The following is a 10,620-nucleotide window of genomic DNA, read 5'->3' on the forward strand; positions in this document are numbered from 1 at the left end:
AACTGACTGCGCATCCAAGCGAGCGCTTTCCCAGTGGGCTACTTCTTGCCTCCATAATACACAGATTCAATAATGACTATTATATTATTATTATTACTGGTTTTATAGTTTTATGGAAGAGAAAATAAGAGGCATTGTCCATAAAATCTACTGCATCTCAGGAGAATGTGTTGTTACTTACCGTATTGTTCCTATTTGTAGCGCCTGGACGCGATGCAAAACACAAAGGGGGCGCGCTAATTAAGAGTACTAGACCACGTTTCGTAATACGTGTGAAAAATCCTCGTATCAAACTGTCAATGTGTCTGGCTCGCTGAGACATCAAAAGCTTTGCCGCCGAGTCACTCCACCAGTGACGTTTCTTGTACACAAATTATTGTCATTTGATTCCAGTTTTAAGTTTAGTTAAAGTTAAATTGTTGACATTTGACTCCAGTTTGCAGTTTGCAGTTTAGTTAAAGTTATCATTTACCCGTTTTTTAAACAGTGTTACGGTGTCGGTGTAAATACCTACCGGTACGTTTGTACTTCCGGTTTTGAACAGCGTTAACGGAGTGTCGTGCGTTCATTCTGCGTGGAGATAACCGCGACATACATTTGATAAACGACATGTGTGACATACTGTTCGCCCATACTAGTGTCGCAGTGCTTCACCTGTTTGGATTTTATTTGTTTACCGATTATAATCATTGCAAGTCGGCAGTCAGGTAAGCCAGTTTTACTATTTTACGGGTACCGTCTCATGATACATTCTCGTGATCATAGGGGGCGCTTATATTAGAGGAGGCGCTACAAATAGGAACAATACGGTAAGTTATATATCAGTCCTTTATTAACTAGAGGTAAGAACAGTGAACTAAAAAACACAAATATTGGAAAATATATTAGCAATATGGTTACAAGAGAGAAATAACAACTCAGGCAAGATCCTATCAATACAGCATGTACTGGAACCTCATGATGTGAGCTGGGGACAACACAGCATTAACATACATCTTCAGTGTACACCAAGTTTGAAAACTGTGTTGGCATTAATATTTAATACTCTCTCATACTGCAGATACTCAACTGAATCACCCCTATTCAAATAGACCAATGTTTTCCCAAGATACACAGAATTAACATTTAAAATATCCAGATCAATCTAGTATGGTTGGTGGTACAGTTACCAACACAAATACAGCAACAGACAAACAAGGAACATTGCTCACTAACACCAACAGTGTTATGTCAAACATTGTAACAGATCCTAAATCTAAAATCTTTTAAATTAGCCTTTCACACAACACTACAACAATATTCATCTATTAAGAGCTAAAAAAAAAAAGAAGAGTTTAAAAAAGTACAACAGTGATATCACTTGAGATGACTGTATCAGTATAAAAAATGTGTCACATTAATAATAAATACCTTTTCAACACTATTTACAGCAGGCGTCAACAGGCACTGCACACACATGAAGCTGAAACTTTTAATCCTTTTTTTTCTTCATGGAAATGAGCATGTTCTTTGTTCCAGTACTTATAAAGTTACAATGTCCTTTCAATTCTGATGTAACACGATTATGTATGAATAAAAGATGACAAACTTTAACAGTCTCTTTATAAACACCCTTTATGGTTGAACATCACCTCTTCCGAAATGCTATATCAATTAGTAAAGAGATATTTTGAAAGTACATTTTTATAATTAGCTACATGATGCCTACAAAATGCATCTGCCAAGCATGTTTCCGTTTCAGATGTCTGTCCCACAAGCAAATCAATGATATGACACAAAAAAGCAGCAGACCGTAACCGCTTGATGAGAGTGTTTGAAAGACGAGTTTCTGTAACAGCCAGCTGCTTTACACCCAACGTTTATCATCACATTTAGTACACAACTCAGTCCTATCCATAAAGCACCTGAATGTAAATAGAAGACCTTTCAACAACAAAGACCTTTTCACTGAAGAATAACACGTACTGTACAAAGATTTAAAAAACCCATTTCTAACCAGTTGCCATACAACATAAAAAATCAACAGGTTCAAGCCTTTTATACGTTTAGTACCAGTACAATGTATATGTATTAATCAGTCACTGTTAAGAAATTAAAAACCAAAAACTTGTGTTATTATCATAATATGCATTCAGTTTTGTTTCATTTAAAAACATCATGAGAAATATTTGAATTCGACCAGCAGTGTGTATCTTTTGAATGTGTATTTTATTAAACATACACACAATTAGAAATGGGGTAAAGGTGACACCGATGATCCAGCTTATAACACTAGTCCTACTAAAATACTATATGTTAACAAAATACATGCAGTTACTTAAAATTGCATTGTTTTTTCATGTCTTCCGAGTTGTCGACAACTTCTATGGGGTAGTTAATATTGCAGGTACACGTACAATCATTACAGATATTCAGAAATCATTTATTTCATATAGTAATGATAATGAATTAAACTTATTTTATTTGCCAACTTGATTTTGCTTGGTGATGTCTCAAAACCAACCTTTAACTGGCATAGGTGATCCAATATTACGTTAACAATTAATATTTTCTTATACTTCTACAACAATTTACTTCAAACGCTTTTATCAAAGACAATCATTTTGAAATCAGCTGCCAAGTTTTATGATGCACCAATTCATTTTTGAAATATCTACAAGTCCAGATGCATGATATGGACCAAGCAGTTCACAGTGCCAACATTGCTGTGATACATGTGCATATATATGCATGAAAATACAAGTAAATAAAGTTTAGTTTTTATCATTTTGTTGACCAAGACAATTGGTCTCAGAAACACTAAGTCATCCAACATTAACATTTCTTACTGTAACATGTCATATATTTACAAGATAAAAAGGGTTGTTGCCAACAGATAGTTCTTTCTTTTGAAAATTCAGCACCTAATGATCAATGGCCTTATGATGTAAACATTTCATTGACATATAGAACCTCTTTGCTTTCTTCCTCCTTACAACAGTGTAAGCCTGCTGCTTTAATTAGCACTATAGGTAGTACTAAACCAAATAACTTCTGGCTGGGTCAAAGTGCGAGGTGCACCGAACTTTTAATAGAGAAGTGAACACCACAAGTCCTGTGATTGGTTATAAATGTGTGTGTGTTGGTTGTAAAAAAATAATAGTTTCATCTGGGTAAAAAAAAATTGCAATTTTATTTCATCTAGTACCAATGTGTCAAGTAGCCTTGTGCTTGAAACATGTATGGGGTACCTGTAAAAAAAAGTACTCGAATTTTGTGCGAAACTAGGGTAGTCATAGACGCTACCCGTTATCTCAGAAACGAGCAGCTTGACCCCCATTTTTTTTCTGATTCATTTTAAGTGTAAGGGGTAGTAGTATTTATATCCGTGGCGTTTATATTGGTTGATACATTGCAGGTAGGAGTTTTAGCCACATATGTTACTATTGTCGTCTATGGGATTTGATTTGGTAGTATACACCCTATAGACAGCTATAGAAAACTATATGGTAACTTAACTGATAACAACATTTTGCTTTCAAAAAAGGGCAATTTTTTTTATGAAACCACACAGAATTAGTTGCATGATTTCAGAGCTGCATTTTTTTGTTTCAGTCCACATATAGGCTATTGGTAAAAATGGCAATGATCAATGGGGAAAACAGCAAAGAAAATGAAGTTTGCATCTCATTTTCTTACATGAGCCTTTTCAGACTGACATTGCTGCTATGATATAAAAGAGTTATGAAAGCAATTGTTGTCAAAATTCTGCCTAAAGATTTTTAAATTATTAAACTTGAGGACTTAGATGCTGGTATGGATAAATAATCAGAGAAAGTACATAATTTGTTGCCACATGCTACAGACTGAGTAGTGACAAAAATAAAGCATTTATATCACTTCCAAAACAACAACTATTCCATGTGGAGTGAAGCCAGTATCCTCTGAAATCAAGCAACTGATTTGATGCAGATATATAACCTGATTATACATGCTCATGGTGAGGTTTATTGTGTGTGTGTGTATACATTGTTAGAACACCTGTCGTTGGGTGTGCACTTTCAAAATAGATTTTTTTTGGCAAAAACCCTTTCATTGACATTTGTATCCTTTAAATATATAGCTATTTATAGTAGTATTATAAGTATAACTGGATACATATAGTAGTAACTAATATACTAGTGGAAAAAAGTAACTGTGTAACCTAAAAAATCGGATGAAAATAAAACCGCTCAATATTTTAGCCTGATGTTTTGTACATGTTACCAGTGAACGCACCGCCACACAATAGCTGGGTCAATGCCGTATTTGCACGTGCAGTTTTGCTTCTGGGACATGAACATGTTTTTCCCATTTTTTTCTCCCAACATGTTACTTTTCAAGTTTTTGTCGACTTTTCAACTGTCGGGTCATTGCATGCCAACCGGGGGTACAGAAAAGCAGGTTATTTCTGTTGAAAATTGTAGCAGAGCAATGCCCAGGCTAAACGAAAATGACCGCCTTCACGCAATTGGCATGATCCAGGCTGGTATGCACCATCGCGCTGTCGCTACGCAATTTGGTGTACACATAAACATTATTCAGGCTTTGTGGAGACGTTATCAACATGTTGGTAATGTCAGAGACCAACAACGTGCAGGCCGTCCACGCGTGATGTCAAAACAGCAGGACAACCACATCAGACTCGTGCACCTCGGGAATCGATTCCAAACGGCAAGTCTGACAGCGCGGACCATTCCTGGATTGCGTGCCATTAATCCCAGAACTGTACGGAATCGATTACGTGAACATGGTATCCGTCCGCGACGCCCGGCTGTCCGTTCAGTTTTGCTAAGACGTCATCGTGTAGCACGTTTGGCTTGGTGTAGAAGACACTTGCACTTTAATCACCGTGACTGGGCGGGTATACTGTTTACGGACGAGTCCAGGTTTCACTTGGACAGCAGTGACGGCCGTTCAAGAGTGTATCGTCGTGTTGGAGAACGTTTTAGTGACGCCTGTGTTGTGGAGCGACGTGCATTTGGCGGAGGCAGTGTCATGGTTTGGGGTGGCATCACGTCAACTGGACGAACACCTCTTGTGGTCATCGATGGCAATTTGAACGCTGTACGCTACCGTGACGACATTATTCAGGCTCACGTCATCCCATTTGTGCAAGGACAGCAACGTCACATCACGCTTCAGCATGACAATGCTAGACCTCACGTCGCCCGGGTGGTAATGGATTTTCTAGCACAGCAGAACATCGATGTGTTGCAGTGGCCTGCGGTTTCACCCGATCTTGCACCAATCGAGCACGTCTGGGATGAGATGCAACGTCGTGTACGTGCACTGCCTAACCAGCCGCTGACGTTGAGAGCGCTTGGTCAGACGTTAGTACAGATCTGGAACGGCATTCCCCAGGCATTCTTCAACAATTTGGTAGGCATCAACGCAAACGGTGGCCATACACGCTATTAACTTTGTGAACTGTTTTTTTACCCCCCATGTCTTTCATCCCCAATACCGATGAAATGACGGATGCTGTGACATTTTAAATGAATTGACGTTTTGCTTAATTGCCTAATAAATAATGCTATATGATCATTTTATCGTTTTATGTCTTGAAATTATTTTTTTATCAACATGATAACCATACAGTGTTACTTTTTTCCACTAGTATATTTTCATGAGCTAAGTTGATGTTGGGCAAATTACATTGTTGCTGAGACAAATTGTCATGGTTAATGAAGTGCATACTTATTACAGAGAGACAGAATATAGGAATGGTTATAAAAATCAATTCCAGTTCTTACCTAAACATCATTCATTGCCTATTTGAGTAAGGTTCGCAATATAGACTTGGTCTATATGATGCAGTATTATTTTCCAGACTGGTGCACTCCATCAGCTTAAGAATTTTTATTTTACATTGTACTTTAGATAATTTTACCACAAATGGATTAAAACCTATTCATCACATGGTCATTCTTTGTTGTTGCAGCTATATTGGTAATCATCTTGGATTCAGTAGATAAAAATTATTTTTATTAGAGAGTTAACACAATAGGTGAATTTCTTGTATACTAAAACCCTGCATTTGACCCTGCATTTGAAGAATTATTATTATCTTCTTTTTTTTCTTTTTAATTTGTGTGTGTGTGTGTGTGTGTGCGCGCGCGTGTGTGCGTGTGCAAATAAAATAGAAGCCAGAATACAGCAACTTCTTACGACTATTTTTGTGGCCATCCAGGATTTAAATGATTGTGCAATATTTCAGTTAGCAGAAGGTTGTTATTAATGAATTTGTTCACCAACACAAAAATCATGCTTAGTTGATGTAAAATGAAAATAAATGCAATATTCCTGTTCTAGCTGCTATAGTCAGGGCCACCATGGATTATATGATGTCTTAAGTAGCTGGTGGTAGTTCAAACTGAATTCCTCGTCCTTGACCTAAGTTTTTCACGGGTAATTGCAAGTATCAGAGATATTGCCAGTTCTCTTTTGGCAGCCATCTTGAATATTGAAAAATGCCAAAAACTGCTAAGTTTGCACTGTTCAGATCCACAATCCGTACCTCCAAAAACAACAAAGAACAGTTGTGGATACTAAACTGCAAGCTTCATGCAGTTTCCTGCCACCAAACGAACTCTTTATTTGGTTATTATAGGCGACCATTTTGATGTTCATCTTGGATTCAATGATGGTACAATGTTCCAGTTAGCAAGAGGTTAATTAATATAAATGCAATTTATTACCACTAAAGTCAAAACACATGGCTTAAGTGAGAAATAGCAGTTTTCATATTTTGTCAGCCAATGTGATACATTTTAATTTGACATTAACTAATAATGACCTTTAAAAGTGGAAAGCTCCATAATAAATATTCTTTATGGTTTTAAAGTACAATTATGCTCAGTTTTGTGTTTTAAAACTGCTTTTCTAGTGTCTAAATTTGACCTTGCTCTCTAAAATTGGGTGGCCCCCTATCAAAACAATTGTGTGCTGATAATCTACAAACGTGCTATATAATGGTGTTTTGGGCCAACGTGTCACAATATCACCCAAATTTGGACCTAAACCACTCCACTATAATGAGGGGATTTAAAGACTTCAATTTATATTGAATGTATGCTCCACATCAATTATTTATTACAGTAATGCATAATTATGCAGACATGTATATTGCCCAAGCAGGTACAAGACATAAGATATACCATATATTCTTAACCTATCTGATAACAGATCAGGTGTCTTAATTGTACTGTAGATTATCAAATAACAATTGCCTGTAGGAACACAGAACATGTCTACACCAGTACAGAAATGAATAAGTGCCAACCAAGTGAAGCAAAACCAGACACCTTTTGTAAACTGCCATCAGGGTATACTGTGTAGCTAAGACTGTTAATAAAATATGAGCAGTTACTTATATTCACAATTTATTAATGGCTTAGATTTCCACATCTGGTATAGATCTTCTTTGTACACCTTTATGACGGCCTTTGTGAGAAATGTGCCAAACACTGAGTATGTTAATTTTATGATAAAACAGACCACTGGCAACTGGATCATCTGGAGCAGAATTGGGCCTAGAATGTCCTTCAAATGTCTTTAGACAAGTGTATTAAAACTGTGATTTGACCATCACATAAATGCTATTTGTAATCACATTACTTACATTTTTCACAGGCATGTATGGTGGCATAGAATGGCCATAATATATAGCGACATAATTTACCTCAGCATATCAACAGAACATGTTATTTCTTGCTTTATATTGATATAACCAGTGTTAACAAAACTTTCACTTTCATGCCATTTTTGTTTGTATGTTTCTGAAATATATTATCATATCAACATTTTGTAATGAATGATTGTATGATTACATTATGATGACATACCGATATAAAATTCAGTGTATATAATGTGTCATTCTGACACATGTAGTCTACTAAAGCAGTTAATAGTGTGTGTATTGTAATTTGTATTGTTCTTCAAAGGAACACATATTTTGGCATAAACTGCAACATTTAAAAACCATATAAACAAATAATGTTTTGTGGATTTAATTTAAATAATTTTCAAAATTTGTAAGAAGATTATTGAAATGGATTTATGTCTGTTACTATAAATTGATTATCCTTATTAACTGGGTCTTTCTTTATCAATATTTAATAAATAAGTGGAAAAAAAACCCAATTGATTATACTGTGGTATATTTCACTAATAAGTATGTGACAATTTCTTATTCAGATATCATATCATAGATAGATAATAAAACAATTGTAAGCTTAAACAAACATCCAGTGGTTTACAAGTTACAATACCATCAGTAGCCAAATTATTTTGATAAAAATGGGATACAAAATATATTGGCCAAATAATTTTAATGTAGCCACACAGAAAATACTGTAAATTTATGAATACAACCTAAACCACACCTATCCAGGTTGAGTCCCGAGTTGACAAACACCTGGCAACATCAGTTCAAAATTTTACTAAATAACTATTCTCCTACCTGTAATAAAATCCTGTATGAGATTTGCAATGACAGAAACAGTGTTCGTATACCATTATTAGACATGACACAGCTACACAGTCATCTCTGTGATTTTTAAATGACACTAGTCATTCTAGAAGAACAAAACGCAATGTGGGTGAACAAGACACACCTGAATGATGTTCACCTCCAATGATCACCCGAAGCTCGATAATAGATGTTTTCTGTAAATTTCAATCATTATACGTGAATGCCACTCGCTGTACTGTCTTCTCGCTTGAACAGATGCCGCACGCCAGCCACCAATAGCCAGTTGATGCAGTAGATTTTCCCAGACTCACCCAGTTCACTCAATTATTTAATGTCCGATAATTGTAATGTTTTTTGTGTGCAGTAAATACTGTGATGCTTTGCAAGCAGCTGGTAGGACTTCCGGTGCGTACTGTGTTGTGGTTGTCAAGGAACAGACCTCAGTAAAGACAACACATTTCACTACTGTTGTTTCCTCATAGACATCATAGATATGAAACACATTCGTGTAACAGCGAAATCAATGTCTATCAGCATATATGGTTAATAATTAAGAATACAATGTCAAAGGCCAACACATTAAAGATGTTGATTTGTTTACCTCACAGAAGAATAACACATACAAAATCTATTCCACAAGTTTTTGTGAAACAGCATCTTTATTCGGAAAGATTTCTACCATTTACCCCCCCCCCCCTCCATTATACTGATACATGTATAAACAGGGAACCTCACCCTAATCCAAAAACTAACCCTAACATTAACTCTAACCCTAAATCTACATGTAGAATTAACCCTAACCCTAACCTTAAATCTAAATGTTACTCCTAACCCAAAAATTAACCCTAACCCAAGACTTAAAATAACCACAACCCTAACAATAGGGGACAGGGGTAACAGTTGGATATTTTACCCTTTATTCTCCCAGTTTAATTAATTAAAAATAAGTAGTGGGGTTTTCAGTGATGTTAGCTATTTTCCTGTTATTATAAAAAGTTACGTAACTGAAACATTTTCATTCGTCAGTTTTACATGTTAGTATAGAATTATTTATTATAGTATAGTTAAAGTTTATTCTGTTTAATAACACCACTAGAGTACATTTATTAAATGGCAGCTATTTGAATGTCACAAATGGTAATTATGACATGATATTTTTGTACTTATACATCCGGTAGCTGGTAGTGGGATGTGAACCCGGTACCTATTAGCCTGATGGCATAACCACTACACCACTGAGGCTGGTAGCATGTGAGATACAACTGCAATGCCTTAAATTTTGCTGTACTATAGCAGTTAATGATAGTACAAGATCCTACCTCAATCAAATAATGTGGGAAACAAAAATTAATTTCATATCAATTAGTTGGTTTTCTACCAAGTAATATAACTGTAATGTTCATGAATTTTCCCACATTAAATGTAATACGATTAAGATTTGTAAATACATGTACAGAGCATCTGTACAGACATGGACAAGCAGTACTGCAAACTGGCTAATTTAATGGTCATATGTATTAACGTTACTGAGACTAATTTACAATGCTTACAATCATTCTAATCAAAACTAATGTATACGATAATTGTTATCAAGACTAAAACACATGTATGATTCTGATTGGTTATTAATAAAGCGCACTTAGTTTTGTGCGCTATTATAATGAATGAGCGTGTTGGCGTTTAGTGTCTAGTGACAATTAGCAATGGCGCATACGGATATATAACAATATGGCCATAGAATTTAATGTGCACATGTATTCAGAACAAGCTGTTGTAGCACACGCCTGTCATGGGCACGGGTGTCAACTTTCGCCAGTTCCTCCATCCAGGAAAGGAAAGGCTATATTAATTTACTTCAGTGCTTATATCCACGTAATGTTCAAAAACACTGTACTGGATACACCTCAATTGTCCAGGACAGCAGGTCAACTGTTAGTGGTCAATGAAAGAGAAATTTAGTAGGAGCCAGTATTGGAATGCAAACCAAATGTTTTTGGCAGGATTACATGATGAAGAGGACCAAGGTTCTTGATACTGAAACAATTTTTTTTTTTAAAGTCCTTATACCTCTTGACAAACACACAAAACTCAAAGTGATTTACAACAGGTTTGCATTATTTCTCCGA

The 10,620-nt window shown here is 35.9% G+C and overlaps 1 protein-coding gene across 4 annotated transcripts in view; it reads right to left on the minus strand.

The window, feature by feature from the left end:
• LOC121374906 (protocadherin-17-like) overlaps window positions 1–8,787 on the minus strand; it is a 56,170-nt gene extending 47,383 nt beyond the window's left edge. For 2 of the 4 annotated variants that reach the window (XM_041502031.1, XM_041502034.1), the window contains exon 1: window positions 8,483–8,618. The gene's annotated coding sequence lies outside the window, so the exon portion shown is untranslated. The other 2 variants (XM_041502032.1, XM_041502033.1) reach the window with 2 other exon arrangements.
• Window positions 8,788–10,620: the final 1,833 nt, after the last annotated feature.

Source organism: Gigantopelta aegis, chromosome 6 (assembly GCF_016097555.1).
Source record: "Gigantopelta aegis isolate Gae_Host chromosome 6, Gae_host_genome, whole genome shotgun sequence".
NCBI lineage: Eukaryota > Metazoa > Mollusca > Gastropoda > Neomphalida > Peltospiridae > Gigantopelta > Gigantopelta aegis.